This window comes from Anopheles marshallii (assembly GCF_943734725.1).
Source record: "Anopheles marshallii chromosome X unlocalized genomic scaffold, idAnoMarsDA_429_01 X_unloc_230, whole genome shotgun sequence".
Taxonomy (NCBI): domain Eukaryota; kingdom Metazoa; phylum Arthropoda; class Insecta; order Diptera; family Culicidae; genus Anopheles; species Anopheles marshallii.
In genome coordinates this window covers 7,501-15,000 of record NW_026525814.1, presented here as the reverse complement: position 1 = coordinate 15,000, position 7,500 = coordinate 7,501, and the positions used below count along the sequence as shown (strand labels likewise).

The 7,500-nt window shown below is 52.5% G+C and overlaps 1 pseudogene; it reads left to right on the top strand.

Annotated features, from left to right (window-relative positions):
• LOC128717211 (large subunit ribosomal RNA) overlaps window positions 1-3,624 on the top strand; it is a 7,711-nt pseudogene extending 4,087 nt beyond the window's left edge.
• The last annotated feature ends 3,876 nt before the right edge of the window (window positions 3,625-7,500 follow it).

Below are 7,500 nucleotides of genomic sequence, written 5' to 3'. Positions count from 1 at the left end.
GCTCCACGTACCAATCCTGCTGCAGTGCCGTGGTGATGAGCTTTGCCGCCTCACATACGCCGTGCCAGTGCGCTGGACTGCTCAGCATGTACGCCAGAAGGTTGTCGGGCGTCACGGCCGCTGCGTCGTCCTCGCCGAGCAATTCGTGCCGGACGTCCGCGAACCTTGGGCAGTCAAAAAACGCGTGCTCAGCGCTCTCTGGGACTCCCGGGCATCTGGTACAGTCAGCCGATGGTGCCAGGTTCTTGATGCTCAGATATTCATGGAAGAACCCATGGCCGGAGAGGAGCTGTGCGAGATGAAACGTCATCTCTCCGTGCCGCCGGTTCTTCCATGTCGCCAGGTCCGGGATGAGGCGGTGCGTCCATCTGGTGTAGCGGCTCTCAGGCTCCAGCTGGTCCCACTGCCGCTGCCACTCGGCGATCGTGCTGTTCCGCTCCTCGGTGCGCAGTTCGCGTAAGCTCGCTCCCGTCGCCTGATGCCGCTGGTGGCAGCGAGCGTCCTCCTTCACCTGCAGCACGATCGGGATGACGCTGGCGAGCACCGTTGCCACCTCGTACCGCACTGTGACGAAGGTGCGGGCAACTGGCCGTGCGTAGATTCCTTGTACGCGGTTCAGCTGCCTTCGGCACGCCTGCAGCTGGACGGCCTCGTGCCATATCGGCGCCGCGTAGCGAAGGACAGAGTCCACCACCGATGCCAGGAGGCGCCGCTTCGCGCACTTGGGCCCGCCGTGGTTGCGGAGCAGCCTGGAGATGGCCTGAGCCACACGGAGCGCTTTCGACGTAGCATGCTCGACGTGTGGCTTCCACGACAAGTGGTCCTCGAGGATGACCCCGAGGTACTTTATCGTGCGGGTCGGCATCCTCTCCACCCCGTTGACGCGCACCGGGACACGGGTGTTGTCTCTCCGCATTGTCGAGACGATGACCAGCTCGGTCTTGGCCGGAGCAAGCTCCAGGTGGTGTAGCGCCATCCACGAGCTGATCATTGTGATTGCCGTCTCTGCAAGCTGTGCCGCCGCCTGTGGTGTTGTTCCGCTCGCCAGTACGACAATGTCGTCCGCAAACCCGATCACTTCGGCGCCCTCAGGCAGCTCCAGCCGAAGCACGCCGTCGTACATCGCGTTCCACAGGGTCGGGCCCAGGATTGAGCCCTGTGGAACGCCCGCCGTGACCGTACGACGCACTGGCCCCTCGCTGGTCTCGTACACCAGCCTCCTCTCAGAAAAGTAGCTGCGCAATATTTTCTGGAGGGCTGCAGGGACCATCAGCTTCTGCAGGGCAACCGCGATCGCCTTCCAGCTGGCAGAGTTAAAGGCGTTCCTGACGTCCAGTGCTGCCACCACCAGACATCGAGGATCCCGCTGGTTGGTGCGGTGAAACGTCCTCGCGTGTTGTCCTCGCTCTATCACCCGCTCGATGGCCTGAAGCGTGGAGCGACCGCGCCGGAACCCGTACTGCCTTGCTGACAGGCGAGGAGCATCGCTGTCCTCCAAGTGGTCGTTCAGCCGATCTAAGATCAGCCGTTCGAACCCCTTGGCGACTGCTCCCAGCATTAGCAGCGGGCGGTGCGACGACGGATCGCCCGGCGGCTTACCTGGCTTCGTGACCAACACAAGGCGTGCCTCCTTCCATGCCGCAGGAAACTCCCCTCGCTCGAGCAGCTGATTGTACACCTTGGCGAAGACCTCCGGGTGCTTCCGCATTGCCGCCTTCACTGCGGCATTCGGGATACCGTCCAGCCCTGGCGCCTTGGAGGTGGCCATCCGCTCAGCCAGCGAAAGAATTTCCGAGCTCGTGACCGGCCTCAGAGCTTCATGTGAGGCGGTGCACGCGTCGATTTCAGGCCACTCGAACGCTGGGTGCTCCGGGAACAGGGCGTCGACGATCGGGCCGAGAACGGCTCGGTCCGTTTCCGGTGGCGCCCGGCTTCGCAGCTTCGCTCGCACGATCTTATAGCCAAGACCGAACACTTCCGCCTCGACGCCGTCTATCAGCTCCTGGAGGCAGCTCTCCTTGCTGGACTGGATGCCGGCCTTCAGCAAGCGTCGGCAGTCTTGCAGCTTTCCCGACGTCACGTCCCGCTCCGACGGTTGGGCCCGGTGATGTGCTATCTCCGCTGCCTCACACTCCTCTCTCAGGCGTTCGATTTCTGGAGACCACCAGTACACCTGGGGCTTGCGGTGGTAGGTAGCCCCGTGTACCCTCTCCATAATCTCGTCGCACGCTCGAGTGAGTCCGCCGACCAGCCCCTCCGGAGTGTCGACATGTCCGAAGTGGCCGTGCGTGAGTGCGACGTCGAAGCACTGCCGGTCGAACTGCTTCGTCTTCCAGCGCGTCCCGGCGTGCCTGGCTGTCCCGTCGTTGGCTGTTGCTCGGCTTCGGTGCTGCTGGCCACGTCGCTGGGGGCGCTGTCCAGGAACGTCCACCCCGAACTCGATGTATGCATGATCACTGCCTGAGAAGCGGTTAAGCACGCGCCATGAGTCCGGCCGTGCGATGAGCTGACTGGCAAAGGAGACGTCAACGACGCTTTCCCGTGCAACCCCGTTGCCCCTGAACGTGGGCGCGTTGCCACGGTTCAGCGTCTGCAGTGCCAGCTGCTCCACCACATGCAGGAGCTCCTGCCCCTTCCGGGTGGTGCGCGCACTCCCCCACTCCTCGTTCCAGGCGTTGAAGTCCCCGGCCAGGACTGATGTTGCGTGTCCGACCAGCGACACCTCCACCGCACCGAGGAAGCTTTCGAAGTCTTCGATGCCGCTGCTGGGTGGCACGTAGCAGCTGGCGAACGTTACTCCCGCTATGGTGGCCACCACGAGTCCCGGGACGACGCTCCCCCAAAGCCGTTGAATAGGGTACGCCCCTGTTGCTATTATCGCCACGCTCTGTTCCGCATCGATGGCCCACCGCGGATCATCCCGAGGTGGTCGATATAGTTCGCAGGCGAGCACCACCTGAGCCCACAGGGATAACTGGCTTGTGGCCGCCAAGCGTTCATAGCGACGTGGCTTATTGATCCTTCGATGTCGGCTCTTCCTATCATTGTGAAGCAAAATTCACCAAGCGTAGGATTGTTCACCCTTTCAAGGGAACGTGAGCTGGGTTTAGACCGTCGTGAGACAGGTTAGTTTTACCCTACTGGTGTGTGCTGTATGCTGCTATCTTAACGGAATTCCTGTGCAGTACGAGAGGAACCACAGGTACGGACCACTGGCTCAATACTAGTTCGACCGGACTTTGGTATGACGCTACGTCCGCTGGATTATGCCTGAACGCCTCTAAGGTCGTATCCAATCCGAGCTGATAGCGCATCATAAACCCATTAGGTGATCGGAAGCTAGCGGGCTTAACAACCCTCTGAGATCCGTCGGTGCTGCCCCGTGCACACTGCCGTCTCATCCCCGCTATAGCACTAGACTGAGCCGCAACGGGCGGGTGCACGCTGCACGTGGAAGTACCTTATCACAGGGAACCCTGGTGGCTGTGCTCCCGTCGACCGTGGATACAACTAGTTTCGACACCTTCGACCGCCCGCAAACGACGGGACTACAGGCTGGGAGCTGCGAGTTGTAGAGATGCGTTCGCATCGATCCTCTCAGGCGACCCATGCTTGGTGGTGAAGTGGTTAGTTCGTGGAGTATAGGCTTGCTGCACTCGACAAGAGTGCTGCTTGCAAGGCTGTGGTGGTACGTATGGTAGTTGATGAGCATAGGCTTGCTGCACTCGACAAGAGTGCTGCTTGCAAGCCTATGGTGGTACGTGTACGGTAGTTGATGTGAGCATAGGCTTGCTGCACTCGACAAGAGTGCTGCTTGCAAGCCTATGGGTGGTGTGGTGTGTGGTGCATGATTAGCCTTTCAAGGAAGATGTGTCCTTGGGGCTAATCGGTTATTTTTATAAGTCCGGGAAACCTTTCTCGTCGGGATTCTTATCCTAAGCAACCACGAAAGGTTCCAAGAGTTGAAACATTGCCTATCAAGTAGGCCGTACCAGCCCATAGCAACCCAACCAAGATACTCTAACAGGCCAAGATTGGTTGGAGAATTCAAAATTTTGCTAAGTCCATGGCCACGATAAGCCATTTCTATCAAGAAGGCCACGAACAGTGCTTAGCAACCACGAAAGCTTCCAAGAGTTGAAACATTGCCTATCAAGTAGGCCGTACCAGCCCATAGCAACCCAACCAAGATACTCTAACAGGCCAAGATTGGTTGGAGATTTCAAAATTTTGCTAAGTCCATGGCCACCATAAGCCATTTCTATCAAGAAGGCCACGAACAGTGCTTAGCAACCACGAGAGCTTCCAAGAGTTGAAACATTGCCTATCAAGTAGGCCGTACCAGCCCATAGCAACCCAACCAAGATACTCTAACAGGCCAAGATTGGTTGGAGACTTCAAAATTTTGCTAAGTCCATGGCCACCATAAGCCATTTCTATCAAGAAGGCCATGGACAGTTCTAAACAACCACGAAAGCTTCCAAGAGTTGAAACATTGCCTATCAAGTAGGCCGTACCAGCCCATAGCAACCCAACCAAGATACTCTAACAGGCCAAGATTGGTTGGAGACTTCAAAATTTTGCTAAGTCCATGGCCACCATAAGCCATTTCTATCAAGAAGGCCATGGACAGTTCTAAACAACCACGAAAGCTTCCAAGAGTTGAAACATTGCCTATCAAGTAGGCCGTACCAGCCCATAGCAACCCAACCAAGATACTCTAACAGGCCAAGATTGGTTGGAGACTTCAAAATTTTGCTAAGTCCATGGCCACCATAAGCCATTTCTATCAAGAAGGCCATGGACAGTTCTAAACAACCACGAAAGCTTCCAAGAGTTGAAACATTGCCTATCAAGTAGGCCGTAGCAGCCCATAGCAACCCAACCAAGATAATCTAACAGGCCAAGATTGGTTGGAGATTTCAAAATTTGGCTAAGTCCAGATTTTTCTACCCTTCGGGAAAACAACCCTAGTTCACCAAGTTGAACGCGAAAAACTGTCCATAGGATACGCACAAAACGTTTATTGAGTTGGTCACCATATGTGGAAATTATGGTGAAAATAAGCCAAGTTCCGGAGTTTTTAACTCACACGAAACCACGAAAAACTTTCATTAGGAAAACTTGGTTGGAGCACCCTACTGCAGAACACACCGACATGGACGAAAGGGTTGACTGGCTAAGAGAAAAAATTTTTGCGGGACCACTCAAAACATCATAGTTAGACCTAGCAAATGATGAAAAGTGAAACCCGCGATCGATTGGAGAAACCTTATTTTACACTGAAAAATTCCACATAAGGAAAATTTGTATGGAGCACCCTACTGCAGAGCACACCGACAGGGCCGGGAAGGAAGGCCCGGTCCAAGAAAAAATTTTTGCGGGACCACTCAAAACATCATAGTTAGACCTAGCAAATGATGAAAAGTGAAACCCGCGATCGATTGGAGAAACCTTATTTTACACTGAAAAATTCCACATAAGGAAAATTTGTATGGAGCACCCTACTGCAGAGCACACCGACAGGGCCGGGAAGGAAGGCCCGGTCCAAGAAAAAATTTTTGCGGGACCACTCAAAACATCATAGTTAGACCTAGCAAATGATGAAAAGTGAAACCCGCGATCGATTGGAGAAACCTTATTTTACACTGAAAAATTCCACATAAGGAAAATTTGTATGGAGCACCCTACTGCAGAGCACACCGACAGGGCCGGGAAGGAAGGCCCGGTCCAAGAAAAAATTTTTGCGGGACCACTCAAAACATCATAGTTAGACCTAGCAAATGATGAAAAGTGAAACCCGCGATCGATTGGAGAAACCTTATTTTACACTGAAAAATTCCACATAAGGAAAATTTGTATGGAGCACCCTACTGCAGAGCACACCGACAGGGCCGGGAAGGAAGGCCCGGTCCAAGAAAAAATTTTTGCGGGACCACTCAAAACATCATAGTTAGACCTAGCAAATGATGAAAAGTGAAACCCGCGATCGATTGGAGAAACCTTATTTTACACTGAAAAATTCCACATAAGGAAAATTTGTATGGAGCACCCTACTGCAGAGCACACCGACAGGGCCGGGAAGGAAGGCCCGGTCCAAGAAAAAATTTTTGCGGGACCACTCAAAACATCATAGTTAGACCTAGCAAATGATGAAAAGTGAAACCCGCGATCGATTGGAGAAACCTTATTTTACACTGAAAAATTCCACATAAGGAAAATTTGTATGGAGCACCCTACTGCAGAGCACACCGACAGGGCCGGGAAGGAAGGCCCGGTCCAAGAAAAAATTTTTGCGGGACCACTCAAAACATCATAGTTAGACCTAGCAAATGATGAAAAGTGAAACCCGCGATCGATTGGAGAAACCTTATTTTACACTGAAAAATTCCACATAAGGAAAATTTGTATGGAGCACCCTACTGCAGAGCACACCGACAGGGCCGGGAAGGAAGGCCCGGTCCAAGAAAAAATTTTTGCGGGACCACTCAAAACATCATAGTTAGACCTAGCAAATGATGAAAAGTGAAACCCGCGATCGATTGGAGAAACCTTATTTTACACTGAAAAATTCCACATAAGGAAAATTTGTATGGAGCACCCTACTGCAGAACACACCGACATGGACGAAAGGGTCGACTGGCCAAGAGAAAAAATTTTTGCGGGACCACTCAAAACATCATAGTTAGACCTAGCAAATGATGAAAAGTGAAACCCGCGATCGATTGGAGAAACCTTATTTTACACTGAAAATTCCACATAAGGAAAATTTGTATGGAGCACCCTGCTGTGGTCACCATCGGTCGAGTTGGTCGAGACGGGCAAAAAATTTTTTTTTCCATATCGTCTCAAAACATGATTTATGGACCTTGTAAATGTTGAAAAGTGAAACGAAATCACTTTTGGAGCGATGAAAATTTTGTATGGGAGGTCCCTACCCGGAACAAATTTTACTAGTAAAGTCATGATTCCGCGACGAGAAATTTGAAAATGGTCAAATATGGTTAAGATGTCATGTTCATTCCCTACTATGGGGGACCAGGTCGTCACGAAAAAATTTTTTTCTCGACCTGGTCAAATGTGGTTCTGCGACGGAGGTTAAACTAATAATGCATAATTTGGGCCAAAAACCCCCCTCTGTCAGATATTGTACCCGTTCAAGAGCAATAGCAGACCACATAAGTTGAGCTTTGAGGTATCTGAAAGTTGAATATAGAGCGAGGTTCTAAGCGAAGGGATAGCTTAACGTTGAGCATTGAACGCAAAAAAGCTTAGAGATAAGCTTAAGATACAAGGGTTGTGGTGCATGAGGCCGCTTAACGTTGAGCTTTGAACGCACATGGCTAGAACTAAGCTAAGAGATACCTATAGTGGTGCATGGAACTGCTCACAAGTTGAGCTTCGAGAAGTCCAAAGGCAAAATGTAGAGCGAGGTTCTAAGCGAAGGGATAGCTTAACGTTGAGCATTGAACGCAAAAAAGCTTAGAGATAAGCTTATTA